The sequence below is a fragment of the Chrysemys picta genome, chromosome 7 (genome assembly GCF_011386835.1).
Source record: "Chrysemys picta bellii isolate R12L10 chromosome 7, ASM1138683v2, whole genome shotgun sequence".
Lineage (NCBI taxonomy): Eukaryota > Metazoa > Chordata > Testudines > Emydidae > Chrysemys > Chrysemys picta.
Window position 1 is genome coordinate 64948522 of NC_088797.1, and position 18950 is coordinate 64967471.

Here is an 18950-nt window from a genome sequence, read left to right on the forward strand (position 1 = left end):
CACAATCGGAATTCGTTTATACTGCTGGCTCCCTTGAGAGAGGAATTAGAAGTAGCTCATTGGATAAACTTGCTTGCAGTGAAGACAAATAAAGGGTGGGACTTTCCAAAGCTCTCAGCGTTGGCCCAACTCTCCTCCCAGAGGTAGTTTGCTCCCAGGAAAGTCAAAGGTTACAGTTCAGCTGACCTCAAGTGCTTCTGAAAACCCCACCTCCAGGCCTCCAAAGAGCCAGTGAAGGGAATTTTCACCATCAGTGGAAATTTTAAAATCAAGATGGGACATTTTTTCTAAACGATCTGCCCTAGTTCACACAGGAATCCATTCAGGGAAGTTCTATGGCCTCTCTGGAGGTCAGACTTAAACAATCGCAATGGTCCCTTCTGGTAAGACTTGGACTCCAAGTTGTTAGTCATTAGTCTCCACAGGCTGCACCTTTATCTAACATACGGCAAATCAGAGAGTGGCTGAGTTTGTCCCTAAGGCTGGCCTTGGCGTGCCCTTGTTTTACTCTATTAAACTTTTCACGCAGCTCTGCATACTGAACATTTAAGTGACTGTTTCCAGGCTTCCTAGGGCACTAATAGCAGGTGTGACCAACTGAACCTGCTCTCAGGAGTGCAAGCATGACTGCCACCTGCACGCTCGGAAAGGCTGCATGCTAAACAAAGGGAGCAATCTTCAGCTAAAGAGGAGTTTTAATTCTCATCTGTGGTCATAGACCGCCATGTTGTGGGGTGTGACCCGGACCAGTGAGGGGTTGTGTCATTGCCTGCCCTGTAACCCTGGGTGCCCTAACTGCTCTGCTGCTGTGGCTAACAGCCAAGACACCAACAGCCAGCAGACGAACGTGTAGTTCCCCGAGTGTCTGTAGGCTGTGCAATCCCGATTCAGCGCTCCGATCCCAGCAGCCTGCCTACAAAACAACAGCCCTGCTCCAGTTTCCACTGGGTTTGGTTATACCTAGCAAGATAACCCCAACTCCCCCCCCAGTCCCACATTTTCCCCAAATCATGTGCTCTGCAAAGTTCAGCCCTTTTCTGGACCATTCAGAGGGATAATCAGGTTGGCTTGTCCTTTGAACAGACAATGCCCAGTCACTTTCCACATTAACTGGAGTTAACAATTACTTCCATTCAGCACTGGGTTGGTTTAGATTAAAGGAAAGCAGGTTTATTAACAAAAGAGCATAGGTTAAGGGATGAAATAAAATTAGAGTTACAAACAAAAGTAAAAAGATGGTTTCTAATGGCTAAGACTTAATGAGCTACAGCTTTGGTTCAAGATAGATTTCTTACCAATCTTTTGTCCCAGAGTCTCCAACCCCTTTTGTTGAAGGACCCATCTTTCTCAGCTTGCAAGAGCTCTGGCCCCTTGTGTCTGTCCAGTGATGGATGCCAAGATGGCTTCTTCTCTTTCCTTATCATCCCAATCTCCCCCTCCTTCCCTACTTTTCACTAGGTCGGTGTCTTCACTAGGAGAAAAGGTGTGTACTTAAAACATTTGTTAGTTAACTCAAGGTGAAATCCTAACGAGGACAAGGCAATGTGTAGGTTTCACACACGTTAATGCCTAAGGTCTATGCTGCGATAAAAGACCAATGGCAGTGAGTCTCAGAGCCCCGAGCACCTGGCCTTGCAGGGCTATAAAATTGCAGTGTAGACATTGGACTCAGGCTGGAGCCCAGGGTATGAGAGTCTCGATCTCACAGCCTGAGCTTCAGCCCAAACCTGAATGTCCACATGGCAATTTTACAGTCCCTGCAGCCTGAACCCCACAAGCCTGAAACAGCTGACTCTGGCCAGCTGCTCTGTGCCACGGGTTTTCTTTAATGGAGTGTAGTTGTACCCTATGAGCCTAGCCTTTAACTTGACCTGCTGACACACGTGAAAACTACAAACTGTTTTGTCATTAGGATTTTACCTTCTGGGAAGAACACACCTTTTTCCTGGTGGAGACACACCCATTGCATATGTTAGCTAACGTGATCTAACTAAACACATTCAATCCTAACCTAACCAAAGCCAACCAGAAACCTTTCTGTCTGTTGGAAAATTACCTTGAGCCAGCCTTCCAACACAACAGTGCTGGTCTGCACCAGCTGAGAATCTGGCTCTCAGATTCCCACTACTTTCAATCTAGTCTAGCCACATTAAGAAAAAAACAAAACATTTCAGGGGAAATTCCATGGCACGGTAATTTCAATCTGGACTATAGTGAGTTGGAGCTATTAATGTAGTTAGAACATGTTTTAAAGAGCAACCTCTTTATTGACCCAGTACATCCCCAGTAGAGGATCAGAGACAGCAGGGACGCAAATGGCAAGTGCTAAATGTATATCTGAGTCACGTTCAGTCCAAATTGACACAACTTTAGCTTCATACCCATGCTGCCTCCGAGACATTGCATGCTACAAAAAGGATGCTTGTGCCATAGATCCAGGCAGCATATCATAGGAGGGTTCTTGCAAAGCACACAGAGATTGTAATGCCTCTCTTGTTCTTCTTTCATGGACAGTAAGGTTACCAAAGGCAAAGAGAGCCTTTGTTCTGTGAGTTGCCTGTGGAATGTTACTCTGTGCAGCTGATCTCCACGTCAAACCCTGTCTTTAGAAGCTAGAATTCTGGGTTCATCTCGAAGTTTGATCTGTTCTTTGCACTTGAAGTCAGCGCAAGTGTTCCTCTCTATGGAGCCAAAATCCTTAGAATACGGGAGTGGGCAAAAGGCAATAGGTCTGCACTGATTCTATCCAAAGTGTTCTGAATACAGTTTAATTCTGTTGCCCTGTATGTGTTGGTTCTCCCAGTCTCACCTTGGAGCACTAAATTAAAATGGTGGTAGGGGGAGGGTTGTTTTGTTTTTGTCTTCAATGTTTCCTTCCTTTTTTCCCCTCCTTCCCAGACATCAACTGGAAACCAACTTTCCTTCCTCCATGTTGTCCACATGCCTTGCACAGCTGCTAGCCTTGCCCACTCGCTCTCCCCCGTTGTCTCTATTGTTTTTTCCATCTCCCTGCAGAAACCTGTACTCAAATTGTAGAGCTTTCCCTTTAATTACTTTGGAGTTTCCTGGTCTTGCTTGTAGATGAAGGGGACTCTGTAGAGATGTGTGCAACCTGAGCCAATCTAGAGTATAGTGGGGTGAGTTGTGCCTCTGAATTTGGGAGCAGCTTGCTTAGTGTCTCTGTGTTTTTGGTTTTCTTGTTCTAAATTCTAAGAATTGTAGTAATGTTACATTGCAACCTTCCAGCAAAAGTATTTGTTCTTCTCTAACTTCTCTATGTGTATGCTGTGATCATAAAACCTGCCTGCTTTCCTCATACAATCAGCAGTCCCCACTGGTCATGAGTCTAAGCAATAGGCAGCAGTGATGGGCAGTTCAGTTGGAAAAGGAGGTTCATAGCAGAGGGAGGTGGCGGAATAGGACTCCATCCTCCCAAAAATGTCAGTCTGCCTCCCAGTGGCTAGAAACCCATGCTCCTTGCAGGCAAAGTACCCTGGACTGGCTTCCCCCAAACTCCTCAAAATTAGCTACTGGATTTGTTCACTGATATTTGTGGGGGGCGGAAATGGTGCCTATGAAATGTTGCTTTTCCACAAAATTCAACAAAAATGGCTATTTTCTATTGAACCACATGCAGGATTGTGAAGCTCCTTTTTGCTTGGGATGTGTGCACCTTTGTTCAGAAACTGGGCTCATTTTCACTAGCACTGGGATCCAGCTGTGACAGAGATTATGGACACATGGAGTATCCAAAGACTATTGCATCAGCTTTATAAAAGTGATACGTATCTTTATGGGCTCAGGATTGTATTCTGGGTTCTTGGAGAGCTAAAGAGTTTCCTGCAGGGATTAAAATCGCTGTGGGGAGAGAGGGGAAATAATGAATGCAAACCCTTACATCCCAAGGCAGATAACAAGGCCCATCTCACTAGGGGAATTTGAATAGCTCGGTCTGACCTGGTTCCAGAGAACAGGAAACCATATAAAGTGCCCACTCTGATGTAGGGGAAAAGGTTACTCTCACCCAATCCAAGAACTGGCGTGAAACTGACCAAGGAGGACAGGCCCTGTGAGAGGCTCTCCATATAGAAGATGGGGGACATCTGATAAGCTAGACATGTACATAAGCTGTTTATTGTGTTTAAAGTTTTTGTTTTTTGTAATGCTTTTGTTTGATTAAATAGTACTTTGCTTTATGGAAGCTGGCTTGTCACCCCTTAAAGACCTGGGGTCAGCCAGCCCTGTGAAGGTGTTAGGTGATCCCTATTAAGGGGTGAGAGAGCTCAGCTGAGAGGAGTTCCAGGAGGGAGACTGGCTCCTGTGGTAGGCCCTGAAGGGAATGGTGTGTCCTCCTTTCATCTGCGAGAGACGCCATGGGAGATGTCTTTGGGAGCTGTAGCAGGAGAGGTGGGGAGAGGTATTGCTTTTTGTGTTTGATATTTTTGCCTGAGTTCTATGTTTGAAGAATAAAATGCTGCCTGGAAAGAGACTTGGACATGACAGTGAGCCCTTCCTGGGAAGGTGGGGAGATCCAGCCGGAGAGACAGGAAAATGAGGCAGCAGCTAGCCTGAAGCAAGACCAGGTAGGTGGCTGCTGCCCAACAGAGAAGAATACCGCAGGGTGCTGAGCTACGGTCAGACTGCTGAGGTGATCACAGTGACCTGCAAGACTCTGCAGCTTAATTTTCCCGGCTGGAGGGAGTGGATCATGGGATCTTGACCTGAGAAAGCTGATGGCTACAGGCCTGAGACTTAAGTGGGGTGCTCTCATGGAGGCCACAAAGGGGTCAGAGGTTCTCAGACCTTGGAAACTGTGACGCCATCTTTCAGCCAAACTTCCTAAAATATATTATTGTTTGTAGGGCTGGTCCTAGGAGTTCCCTCCCTTCCCCCCCCCCCCCCCCCCGATGGAACACATTTTTGTCTCCTCCCCCACAACACCCAGGGGCAACCAGCTGAGAAGGAAAGGGATGGGGGAAGGTTGAGCAATGTGCACCCCCCCCACCCCTGCCGATTTGGTCCCCAGGCCTTCTGCCCTGATTGCCCACCCACCTCTTAGACTGGCCCTGCTTGTTTGGCTAAACGGGCTTCTGAGTTTTGCAAGGAAACGTGAGTGCTCACAGTTCTGGCATATCCACCTTGCACTGTATTTTGCAGAGCTTAGAAGCATGGAATTCTATTTCTGCACCTTCAGCAATAATTCATGAGGAGAACTCTTTCTTCTAATGGCTAAAGCACACTCATGCCAGCAGTCTGTTTAACACTGGCTGTCTAATGTTATTTACAGAGACACCAACATAATGTGTTCTAACTGCGTGGGTGAGAGAGGAGTGTTGTGCCTTGCTAGTGGCAGACTCTGAGGATAAAGGACCTATTGCTGGTGCTAGCTGGGAGAATGCTCTCCTTAGCTCAAGTGGAAGAGGCCTGTAATTTTGATACTGAGGGACTGATGAAGGTTCTAGGCCTGGCTCCTTAAGTGAGTCTGTGTGTGTGAGAGAGAAAGATGTCCCTGGTAATTATATCTGGTGACCACAGAACATGGATTTGTAACATCGATAGTCTTGCACTTAAAGTGCAGACCTTAAAACTGGATAGTTACATCTGCAAATGATCATCTGTGGTACTGCAACATACTGTTTCAGTTTTAAGCTTTGTTAGCACTCTGAAAATGGAACCTCTTCTGAGACGCGCTCAGTTCTGCTGGTTGTCTTGGGAAGCCGTATTCCCCCCTGAACTCTCAAGCAAACTATGCACTTTCATCCCCTGCCAATGCTATCTGCTGCAGGGATATTTAAATTGAATTACAATACAAGGAAGCATTCGTTGATACTCCCCTAATAAAATATATATTTCAGATTTGATTCTAAACTTAAGTAGGAAATAATGTTGTTTCAGTTATAAAAAGCTGGCTTGCTGCACAAGCTCTGGAATTAATTACTGTCAAGTATTTATTTGGGAGGAAAGGTTAGTGTCAGTCAAAGAACCAAGTCACTCTAATCTGCCCTTTCATTGTCTTCTATGTGTATGACAGACAGAGCTAAGGGAGGATTGCTCCCCAAATCAACCCCCTGAATTTAGATTAGAGGTTAAAAACTGGTTGGATTTCTTTTCCTTCTCTTGCCCCTGGATACTGCCTCAAATATAAATATGATAAATTATGTCTAAGACAAATCAAGTTATGGCAGGGAAAGTCAGGGTTTTTTTTTTAAGAGGGCTCGGTCTATTTTATAGGACAGACTTGGAATGTGTGTCTCAGCTTTGTTCTTCTCTCCTGTTGACAGTGAATAACAATACTTACCACTTCTATGTCCGTTTTCTTCCATAGAGTTTTTGGGAAGCACTCTTATTAGATTGTAGGCTCTTTTGGGTGTGGGGCCATCATTTTTGGGTACAGTGTCTAGCACAATAGGACCCTAATCCGTGACTGGAGTGTTGAGATGCCCCTTCAGTAGAAATATTAAATAATAGGAATCCCCACTTTACAGAGGAGAAACTAAGATATGCTCCAGAGAGAAGAAATTGCTATGCCACTGTACCAAGTCAGTTACTTCACGCTGAGCAGTGTGCTTCGAGCCCCGCTGGCTATTTACTGGGTGGAGAGTGTACTGGACTGGGAGACAGGAGACTTGAGTTCTGTTCTCAGCTCTGTCACTGATTCACTGTGTGACTTTGGCCTAGTCATGTCATCTCCCTGTGCCTCTGTTTCCCTGATTGGAAAATGGGTGGGGAGATTGATATGCATTATCTTCCCTTGGAATCTTCCTTGGAATCTATGGAGGAAAAGTGCTATGGAAGAGTCATGTATTATAACTTTCTTGGGCTACTCTCCGGCCCCTTGCCATGCAAGACTCAGACAGATGGCTGTATGTGAAGGGCCTGATCCTCAGAGATGCTGAGTGCTGTCTATTCCCTTAGGGCCAAGCTCTGAGTTTCTTAATTAGTAGTTAGTCTTTACTCAGTACCAGCTCTCAGTGGGAGCTGAGGCTGGTGCTCCTTGCATGAGATCAGGCCCGACATGATTTCCCCTATTCACCCTGAGTCATTTGCAGGGTTCACCCCTTCTGCAAACCAGGACATAGCCATTAGGTTCAAAACCTGTTGCTTCTGAATGACAATGTGATGGTCTTTAAAATTATCATCAGACATAGGCTGATAAAAATTCCGGCATCTGCAATTTTATACCCTAATCTTACTTTGCATAAATAAGAGCAAAGTGCACATTATCTAATGAATTTTATTTGTTAAGCATTTGGTTGGAAGGAATATTCCCACCCCCCCGGGTTATATGTATATAAATGAAAATATTGTTAGTGATTTCACAAAATGGTAATTCAGAATAATGGAAACTTAATCCTCTTTTCATTAGCAAACCACTTCAGGACATACACTGTGGCAAATTACACTGCATTTTAAGTCTCTCTCAAGTGCTGTGCACTAGAAAAAACATTCAACTATTTTTGCATTGATAGAAGTAATTGTGCAGCTAATTTGGATAAGCAGCATGCATTAGGCTCTGCAAAGGAATCTCTTCTTTATGCTCACTATCCACTCCACAGTTGCCAAATGGAATTGTTTGTGGTTTATCTTTTGTTGTTGTTGTTGAAGGGAAGTCTGCAGTATTGTTAGAGCTGGGCTGTCTGGTGTTTGTTTCAGAGAAGGAGCGTTGTCCAGTGGGAGTCAGAAAATATAGTCTTGTGTCTGCACCTGACTCACTTGTGTTGCCTTGGGCTAGTCCCAAAGGCCAAAATTTCCACAAGTGTCCACTCTGGGAATTCACTTTGGGCATCCAATTTGAGACACCCGTGGGCTGATTTTCAGAGGTGCTGAGCAGGTGCAGCTCCAACTGAGTTGTGGGTGCTCAGCACTTCTGAAAATAGGTCATGGGTGTCCCAAAATTCGGGGCCTTTCTTGGAAATGATACCCTTAACCTCTGTGCGTGTCAGTTGTCCCATGTATAAAGGGGAGCAAAACATCCCCGAACTCTGGAGCTCGGATCTGCATGCAAAAGTTGTAGTTTTGTGATCTCCAGTAATGACGTGTAGATACCCCACCCTTGTTTTATGTGCCCTGCTGAACGTTTCTAAAGCACTGTGAGGTCCATGGATACAAGACATTCTGTAAAAACCAAAGTATTATTGTTTCTAAATATTTTGGCTTGACATGCTGTATAAATCTTACGGCTGCATGCCAAGCCACCAGACAACTTGCTCAGTGAGATTTATGTCCAGACGTCTATTGTAGAGAGAAAAGGACCGATGCAAGGAAAAAAGAGAATGTGTCCTCTACTCCCTGCAGGAACCTCAACCAACCCTGTCCCTGTGCAGCTGATTCCTCTTCTTTGTCCTTAGATAGCTACAAAGCCCTCTCAAGACTACCCAAGTCTGACACATCTCTTGTTGCCAGTTCTGCCTGTATTATCTGTGTGAAAGAGTCTAGAGGCCCCAGCTGAGACCAGGGACCCATTGTGCTAGGTGCTGTACAAACACACAGTGAGAGATGATCACTGCCCCAAAGAAATTAAAATCTAACAAGACAAAAGGCGGGAGGGAAACTGAGGCATAGAGAGGGGAAATGAGTTACTTATGATCAACAGCAGTTCAGTGGCAGAGCCAAAAATAGTACCAAATCTCCTGACTCATATTCCAATGCTTTATCTACTACCCTACACTGCCTCCCTAGCTGCAAAGAATTCTTCTTTCCCATCTGCCTGTCTATTCTGACTAGTTCCTTATTCTCTTTAAGGGTCCACAGGCATGCAGCCATTTCGGCTTCCCAGTCCGTGGCTAAACAGCAAGAATTCCTGCCAATGTCCCCAATTAGGCCATGTCTATGCTACAGCGATTATAGCAGCATAGCTAAGGTGCTGTGGCATAACCCTGTTATGTAGACACAGCTCCAGTCTCTATTAGCAACAGTTTTCTAAAGGCTGAAGAGTCATGGGCTTAAAGCAGTAAAGGCAGGTGACTTTTACAGTCACATGTCATAGACGTAGTGGACACCAGAACCTCCCACATGATGCTTGTGGCCTATAAAGAAGAATGTTTCTTGGTCTAGTGGTCAGAGCACAGGACTGTGAACCAGACACCCCGGAGTTCTAAGTCTGGTTTTGCTACTGGCAGCTGTGCTATCTGACTCTCTTCATAGCTGTAAAATGCAGTTAAGTCTTGCCAACTTCACAAGGGTGTTAGGAGACTTGATTGTTTGTAAGGCACTTTGATTATTAGGATTGTCTTTTTGTTCTGTGTTTGTAGAACAGGTCCATGACTAGGGCCGCTAGGTGCTCCGGTGATATAAATAATGCAGCCTGGCACATTTTTAGGAAGAATTGATCAATGAGGGAGTGTGGTGCAGAGATAAGATTAGAGCGCCTCTTCTTCAAGGTGTAATGGCTTATCCCACAAATATACTCCATGGGCTTAACTCAGCCCTCTTGGGGAGGTGTTAAGTGGTACCTAGCCCTTGTACCAGCCCTCTGCATAAGGTGAATTTCACCCTCTGTGACTAAATGTCAAGCTATAGAAACATGACGGGAGGGTTAGGCCAGTAATGGTATCTGCCTAGTTCCAGCTGGTCCTTCTCTTTCTGAGACCAGGCCTGGCATGCTGACAGTTCTTTTACAAAGTCTCCAAGTAGAAAGCAAGTGATTAGATATGTGACTTTTCGTTCACGTGCAGTGTAGGGGTGGGAATAATGAGTCAGTGAAGCCAGGTTGGGGAAGGTCCACAGCGAACTAGTCAGGCTTTCCCCAAATGAGAGCCTGTTCACTTTCCTCACACAGATAGCCCCATTGACTTGCATGAATGAAGACACTTAGGGCTTGTCTTCACTGCAGTATTAGCTTGGGTTAAAACTTGTTTTGTTTCTAGTAAAAGCAGTTGTGCTTTAAGACATTCCAAGCACCTGCAGGTTTCATTGATCAGCATCTCTGATAGCCAGGCCACTTTTATCTGTTTTACTGATGCCTAACTGACTTCACCCATGTGTGAAAGTGTTGGCTTGACTTCTTAGGATTCTGCAGCCTCAGTATTACTCCATTTTTTCTCCGGCAATGCCTAGTATGTATATGTGTGTGAGTGTGTAAAGATCTTCAGAGCACTGTAGGAAGGAAAGAAAACAGCAAAACAATTCAGGAGAGCAGACTGGCACCATCTGTCCATTAAGATTTTATATTGCTGTCCATCACCATAGTGTCTGGGTGACTTCCATGTAAAATCAAATAGCAATTGCAAAGTCCCTAGTGGACTTCATGGCCAGGACAATGCCCATGGACTGTACTCACTGAAATCAGTGGTAAAATTCCCATTGACTTCAACGGAATCAAGATTTCACTCCAAGACTCCAGGGTGTGAATTTATTTTCATAGATTCATAGATTATAGGACTGGAAGGGACCTCGAGAGGTCATCGAGTCCAGTCCCCTGCCCGCATGGCAGGACCAAATACTGTCTAGACCATCCCTGATAGACATTTATCTAAGCTACTCTTAAATATCTCCAGAGTCGGAGATTCCACAACCTCCCTAGGCAATTTGTTCCAGTGTTTAACCACCCTGACAGTTAGGAACTTTTTCCTAATGTCCAACCTAGACCTCCCTTGCTGCAGTTTAAACCCATTGTTTCTGGTTCTATCCTTAGAGGCTAAGGTGAACAAGTTCTCTCCCTCCTCCTTATGACACCCTTTTAGATACCTGAAAACTGCTATCATGTCCCCTCTGAGTCTTCTCTTTTCCAAACTAAACAAACCCAGTTCTTTCAGCCTTCCTTCATAGGTCATGTTCTCAAGACCTTTAATCATTCTTGTTGCTCTTCTTTGGACCCTTTCCAATTTCTCCACATCTTTTTTAAAATGCGGCGCCCAGAACTGGACACAATACTCCAGCTGAGGCCTAACCAGAGCAGAGTAGAGCGGAAGAATGACTTCTCGTGTCTTGCTCACAACACACCTGTTAATGCATCCCAGAATCATGTTTGCTTTTTTTGCAACAGCATCACACTGTTGACTCATATTTACTGCTGTTTGTACTTAAGCTGAATGATGAAAACAAAGTGAAAACCCAGGAGTTTTGCTGAAACATTTCCACGCATGAAATGAACATTATGATAAATCATTCATGTCTGTATTTTCTTCTGTAGAGGGTTAGAATACTGATTTTTTTCCTGTTCATTGCATATCCTGCCCCACTAAAGACTACTGAAGTTTTGCCATTGACTTTGAGTGAAATCCTGGCCCTATCAAGCTCCATATATGTGCAACATGAGGTTTCTTATTTAACTCCACTTAACATAAGATCTACACAAAGAAAAAAAATATTGTTGCAAACACTGCATGTGAGAGAAAGGGAGGGGGGTGGAAAGAGAGAGAGAAATATCTGAGATCAAGTGATCAGGATGACAAGTTCTCGTATACTCAAGAGTATGCAACAGATCTGGATCTAATTTAGCAGTATGACTGTCTACATACTAGTACCCTCTGAATGCTAACGGGAAACAAAATCATGGTCCTAAATAAGCCAAGTTTCTTTCTTTAGAAATAGTGAACGGTAGTGTAGTATGTTCCCTGAATTCCTGGCTATTGTTCTGCACTTTCCTTTCCAGGCAGTCCTAGTAGTTGAGATGTTACCACTCCATACTACTGATCTGGGCAGACAAGCACTTACCCTCTTTGATCAATGTCACTACATCTCATTTTGCTAATCAGAGGGTGGTTACATGGCAGAGAGCTGTCATTTCAGAATTCAGCGTACAGACTCTGTGAAGTGCACTGTCTACTTTTGGCTGAGAATGTAAGCAGCGCTTTGCTTTCTAGGTTCAAAGATTGTACTTGGCACAAAGAGCTAACAGTACGTAAATTACAAGAAGAAAAGCCCTTTGGGTTAGGTTACTTCCCTAAATGTATTGAGGGCTGAAAAATGCTGCTCCTGGTTATATCGTCCTCATGACACTTTGCTTGAGCAACATCCTCAGAGCTTTATGCTGTCCTGTGTGAGACTGGTACTTACCAAGCCCTGCAGCAGTTAGGCAAGGAACTGAGGGATGTGTTTGGGATTCTTTTTTTACAGCTGATTAAAATATATTTGAGATTTAGAATTTAGTAAAAATCTATCCGGGGGGAGGGGGAAACCTTAACTTTTTTACCCCTCTGAATCCCCTATAAAAACTGGTTTCCTCTACTTCAGCTGGGAGCCCAGAAAGAATGCAGACAAGGGCTGTAAATACATAACTAATAATCCTAAAATACCCCCATTATATTAAATGAAGGAACGCCTGAGAATATGATCCATATTTATTATCCCCTCCAACCTTCACCAGAAATGGTCATTTCATTCAGCCTCTTTGTATCACCCATATGTCCTTAGGTTTAGAGGATTAGGGGGCTGTAAAATAGTTCATTTAATGCAGTTGTCTTTAAACAATTTCAAGCCAGACAGAGTTGTAGCCTCTGTGTAATTATTTCCCAAACCCTCCTGCTGTGTACATTCCGAACTAACCAGCTATTTCAATTAATCTCTAAACCTCTGATGCCTTTTAAAAAAAATACATTTTGCCCTCATTCTTTGTTGGTTAATTTAAAACAGGTTAAGTTGGGGGCTCCAGTGAATATCTTGGAGTGCCCAAGAAATTTAAAACCACATTCTCATTTAATAGAATCTGTAACTGAATTGGAAAAGTCAGATTTAAGCTGGTGGAGCAGGGATCATCAGAGAATGAACAACATTTTCAGGTGGGGAGATTTCTGATTTTAGAGGAAGGTGTCAAAAAAATTAACCTGTAAAACTGAAGCAGGATTTTCTCTGCTATCTTTTTAATCTAAATTCAGCCCAGGTTTAAAGGGGATTTGCTTCATAAACACATTTATTTTAGTTAGTTTTCCTTTTATAAGTCTCTTCATACTGGGATTTATAAGAGAAACTGGCCCAATATTCTTGCAAAATTTGATTCTAAACTTCTTCATGCCTTTGCTTTGTAACAATTTTATGAAGCCATCAGTTACCTTGGAAGATTTGCCAGCTCTCAATTCGTGCCATGACTTGCTGAGCTAGTTTTTAAAAGGAGGAGTGGTAGCATAGGAAACATAATTCAAAGTGGATATTGGTTAGGCTTACCTGTAAGTTTAGGCAGGCGCTGTAGGTAGCTTGGCTCTATGAAGTGTGGCAGGACGACACAGAAAATCTTACCAACTTTGAAACTAGGATCTATTTTTAGGGTAGGATTTGCTGACTCTGACCTTGTGTGCTACCCAGTCCCCGGGGAGAATCTTTATATCTGCTTGTAAAACTATTCCCTGATGTGACCCGAAACCTTAAACCTGCCATTTAGTCATAGTCTGTGATCAGTCACAGCATGAGTAAGGTAATGTGATGTCTGCACGTTGGCTGTAATAATAAACAAGAAGGCTTCTTTTACCTTCCCACTCCCCTCTTGATCCTGATGCTGAGTTTACTCATGGCTTTGTTACAAGCAATTAACAGGTGTTTGTAGACACAATGCCTCTGGTGGCTTTATGCCTTCAAGATAATGGACCACAGGAGCAGAGATGGCCTTAGACCCAGGCAGCCACACAGGGCTCCAGGCTCTCAAGTGTGTGCATATGGTGAGGAGCTCCTGGCTTGTTAAACACATTTTCCTCATCAGCTGTTCTGTCTCGCTCCAGCACTGATACCCACAGCAGCTATCCAATTCCTTAAGGACCATTCCCTGCTTGGAAAGATGAGCATCAGTTCCACTTGCTACCTTCCCACTCCATGTGGACAGGAGTCAGAAAGTCTCCCAAACAACCTGAACAGGCAGGGGCAAAGGGAGAAGGGTGCTGTGGGGGCTATGGGACAAGCAGGAAATTATACTTAGAGATGGCATTGGACGTTACTTAGCACAAGACCAAGCCAGGGCCTGCCCATACTTCAGTGTCTTCTTATCAGCCAGGTACAGAATAGTTACAAGTCAGTATTTCAGAGGGCGTGATGGGCAGAACTTGTGGACTTAACTTGTCTCGTTGCCCAATCCCACACTTCAGCCCCTATCTTTTTCTTTCTGTCTGACAATTCCTTCTTACAATCTTACAATACAGCTTCCATGTCATACAGTCAAAGCCAAATTGTGTATCGTCCTTCTGAAACCCTTTTCATGTGCGTTCTCCTCTCAAGCACACACCCTGAGGGTGGGCAGGGGGAGTTCAAAAAACACATTTTACAAAAATCTCAGTGTTTTTTGAAGACTTTAGAGACGCTTTGGAGATGCTTTAGTCAACCACAAGTTATTGGGCTCAATACAGGGGTAACGGCCTTTGTAATACAGGAGGTCAGGCTAGATCTAATGCTCCGTTCTGGTCTTACCTAGTTTCATAGACTTTTTCTCTCCATGAAAAAGCTGGTACTTGGACACATTGACATTCCTAACCAGGTCAGCTCCAGTACCCCAAACACTAATAATAGGAAGTGTTGCATAATGTATTTATCATTTTTATTATGATAGTGTCTAGGAGCCACCCAAGAAATGATGCCCTATTATGCTAGATGCTGTACAGACGACTATAAAAGACCGTCCTTGCCTTGAAGAACATGCAGTCTAAATAGAGAAGACAGAAAAAGATATGGGGAAAGAGAGAGAACATACAAGCAGAGGGAACGGTGCAACGGCAGTAAACGTCCTGTTAGTTCTGCATTTTTTGTTTTTGTTTATTTTAAATTCTTTAAGTGAAGAGGGTTAGCTAGATGGAAAGACTAGGGAAAAGAGGGGGTTGGAGACTGGGAAGGAGATAAAAGGAGGAATTAGTGCAAACAGGCAATCAGCAAAGAGATCATGTTCAGAGTGAAAACTGGAGAACACACTGATAGCATCCTCTGTCCATCAGTCCTAGCTTGAACTGCTTTCTACAGCTGCTGTGCTGGCTTCCTAACCTCCGAAGAGTAGACCGATGATCTTCCCTCTTACAAGCCATATTGTACATCTACCTGTAGCGGGGTGGTTACCCCGCTCCTGCCCTGAAGGGCTTAAAACAGCCCTGGGGGAAGGTTGTGGCTGGGAGCGGCTAAGCTGGGCTGATTGGGAAGCAGCTGCAGCTTGGCCACATCCCAATCAGGCCTCAGCTGGCCCTATATAAAAAGGCTGTGATCCAGGCGCTCAAGAGTCTCTCTCTGCATTCAGAGAGAGAAGGGCCTGGCTGCAGGGAGCTAGAGACAGGGTACCTGAGTGGAGCAGGGCTGGGGAAAGGCAGAGGAGCTGGGGAGCTCCAGCCTGGAAAGCCCCAGGGTGTGGTCTAGTATAAGGCCAACAGGTACTGGGGGTTGCAGAGGACAGCCCAGGGGTAGGCCAAGGCAGCAGGTCCAGACCCTCCTTGTCAGTGATGAGTAGGCTGATACTGCAGTCTGCCCCAAGTGTGGGGCTAGATGATGACTGGCAGTAGCCTGATACTGAGGTGAGATGGGGATAGTGGGTGGGGGTTCCCCAGGGAGGGGAGACCCTAAGACTGAGGGGTTACTGCCAGGGGCCAGCACCCCAGGTAAAAGGGCACCGGGGTCCAGGGAGGGACACGGGGGCCAGAGGACAGGAGGATCACTGGCCTGCAGAGGGCGCTCCGGAGCTGGAACGAGCTAATTCCCGGAAGTCACCAGCAGGAGGTGCCGCAGGGTTGAGTCCACTCCTCTACACTACCCAACACCAATAATTTTTTTTCATGCTACCATCACTAATATCTGCTTCAGTTTACATTATGAACTCTCACTTGTCTTGGGTTCCTAACATCTGTGTAAATGTAATCTCTGGATCTGCTTAACATAGCGTCCATGGAAGGAAATTCTGTCCCCATTGAAGTCACTGGGAGTTCTGCCTCTTACTTCAGGCTTTACATCCCATGTGTCCAGGCTTTGAGATCTGGAAGAGGAAGAATGGAGCTGACATGGTCTGTATTGTTCTCCTCTGTGTCTTTACACATCTGGAAGTGAGTGTTGTATTGCCTAGTTCTGAGCTCAGAGGGCCTCACTGTTTGTTCCACTCTTTGGCCATAATCTCAATCATGTCTTTGGAGAGGAGGCTCTTTTGAAATAGCAGCCAACAATGTAAAATTTTAGTGCATATTTTTTTAACTTAGTACCTTAGTAAAAGCTGAAATGTGACAAAATTCTTAGAAGCACTGAGTTTCCCCCTATAAATCAACTGGGCAAAGAAGGCAGGAGGGAGGGAAACCACCGTGATATTTTGGCCAGACCACACTGGAAGTATAGTTGGAAAAATCTGGCATTTTGAAAGTTTAATATTTAATTTTAAAATGAAAGCTCTGAATAAGGTTCCGGTTGAAATGATTTCTTTCCTCCTAACTGGAAGATTTCCCTTTTATTACTGTTATTTGGAGAAGTAGGGTTTTAAACAATTGTATGGGAAGACTACATATATAATTATATAAGATTATCCTAATGAAAGTTTGCAGCTGCACTGCAATGCTAATAGCATGCAGGAACCACTACGCTTTGAGTTGTTTTGGCAAAAGTTAAGAAACTTACTTTTTTTTTTTTTTTAAGTTAACCATAAAGCAAATCCAGATGGTCTCCTTTTGCACAGACAAGCAGTCTTTAAACTAGACATATAGCTACGGCACAGCTACGGTTTTTTTGATTTTTGCAGATTGAGACAGTCGCATTCAAAAACAAATGGCCCAGTTCTACAAAATGCTGAGTGCCTTTGACACTCATTGAAGTCATCTAAAGCAGGCACAGTGATGCTTAGAATTTGTATGACAATACTATACATGTATAAGGACATGGTTTGATTATTTGTATGGAGGTATTGCCAATCAGAGGTCATTATGCTACATTCTGTATATAGGTATAACAAAAAGACAGTCCCTGCTCTACATGACTTGCTGTCTAAATTGTCATTTGTTCCTTCTCTCCCCCATTGTAATCACTACCAAATAATTCATTTTTATTAAAAAAAATATTCAGCCCTTTAGTTGTCTTCTTTAATAGGTTACTACTTTCAAAGGTTGATGAGAGAGAAAGGATTAAGGTTGGCACCAAGAAGGCCTCGCTGCTGAAGTCCTACAGTGCTCGCCTGTGAGTTGCGGTATACCTGGCATGCTACTGGCACCCTAGGGGGTTGGAGTATAGAGCAATCTCAATAATTACAATAGTCTAACACAGTGATAGAAACTTGTACAAAGATCTTTCTCTAAGGAGGGTCAAGTCATTATCCCAATGAGAAATAGGTAGCATGAGAGACTTGATAGGTATATGCCTTTTCTGAAGGTAGAAATCAAAATTGTGTTAAATCAGGAAAATGAAAATACTGACCAAGGCAAAGCAGGTGTGAATATCTTCCTTAAAAGACAATACATCTAGGTGTTTGTTGAAACATCATGTGTATATGTACATTGTTAGATACTTGTTAAATGTTTTGATTGGATATTTATTGGAAAGTTCTTCATTATGATCATGCTTTTAAGTGTAAATTAAAAACAAAACAAACAAACTCATAATATTCTAAAGGGGACATGAAATGAAAGGTCCTGCAAAAAAAAAAAAAAATTTCTGAGCCATGCAGGAGGTGCATGCAAATTTCTGTTAGTTGAATGGCTCCTCAGAGATAAATAATCTGCATTCATTTCTTACAGATGGGACCTGACTGGCAAACAGTGCTTATAAACTTCGTATTGTTGAAACCTTGGACAAAAGTACTCACTCCCTCTCTTGTTACATGAGATACAATGTGGGTGAGGTAATATCTTTTATTGGACAAGCTTCTCTTGTTACATTGCTTTTTTCAGCCAGTCATGAGCCAAATGTTCTTGTATATTTCTATAGGTATTGTTTATCCAAGTAACATAACAGACAGAAAGCTGATATAGTTTTATGAGCTTTTTGTCAACTTCTGATATTATCGTAAAGGTATTTTATCTATCCCACTCTATTTGGCCCTCGTGAGGCCTCAGTTGGAGTACGGTGTCCAATTCTGAATGCCACACTTTAAGAAAGATGTGGACAGATTGGCGAGAATCCAGAGGACAGCAAGACAAATGATAAAAGGGTTAGAAAACCTGACCTATGAGGACATTTTTTTAATGGGCATGTTTAGTTTTGAGAAAAGAAGACTGGGGTGGGAGGTGGATACCTGATACCCCTTAATATATTTGAAGACCATTGTTATAAAGAGAATGATGATCAGTTGTTCTTCATGTCCAGTGAAGGTAAGGCAAGAAGCAATGGGGTTAATCTGCAGCAAGGGAGATTTAGGTTAGATATTAGGAAAAACTTTCTAACTATAAGGGTAATTAAGCTGTGGAATAGCCTTCCAAGAGAGATTGTGGAATCACCATCATTGGAGGTTTTTAAGAACAGATTCAACAAACACCTGTCAGGGATGGTCCAGGTTTATTAGGTCATGCCTCAGCTCACTGGACTGGACTTGATAACTTCTTGAGGTCCCTTCCAGCCCTACATTTCTGTGATTCTATGATTGTGGCTAGAGTGTCTAGGCTGTACATTGCATCTGTCTACAGCATACAGCAAGTAACCTAGTAACGATGTCAAGTATCAGAGGGGTAGCCGTGTTAGTCTGAATCTGTAAAAAGCAACAGAGGGTCCTGTGGCACCTTTAAGACTAACAGAAGTATTAGGAGCATAAGCTTTCATGGGTAAGAACCTCTCTTGCATCTGAAGAAGTGAGGTTCTTACCCACGAAAGCTTATGCTCCCAATACTTCTGTTAGTCTTAAAGGTGCCACAGGACCCTCTGTTGCTAGTAACGATGGTTGCATTTGTAAGGCAGTACCTGGGCTTTGAGACAGAACAAGTTGTTGCTGGGGATTAAGAAGGCACCTCAAGGAAGAAAAGACCTTGCCTTTTAATAAGCTGAATTTATGGTATTCTCCCCCATTTGTTTGGTGGGGCCCCAAGTCTAGAGCCCTGAGAGAAGGACCATTTAGGGCTCCTCTTCCCCTCCCCCCCCTTCCCCCAGATGTTACC

The 18950-nt window shown here is 43.8% G+C and overlaps 1 protein-coding gene across 2 annotated transcripts in view; it reads right to left on the reverse strand.

Annotated features, from left to right (window-relative positions):
• The window catches only part of DUSP29 (dual specificity phosphatase 29), a 32345-nt gene extending 19106 nt beyond the window's left edge, over window positions 1-13239 (reverse strand). Inside the window, exons 1-2 of one of the 2 annotated variants that reach the window (XM_065551673.1) lie at window positions 13102-13238; window positions 9972-10095 (exon numbers count right to left, since the gene is read on the reverse strand). The gene's annotated coding sequence lies outside the window, so the exon portion shown is untranslated. Of the gene's footprint in view, window positions 1-9971; window positions 10096-13101 lie in introns of both variants that reach the window. The other variant, XM_024110039.3, reaches the window with a different exon arrangement.
• Between the last annotated feature and the right edge of the window lie 5711 nt (window positions 13240-18950).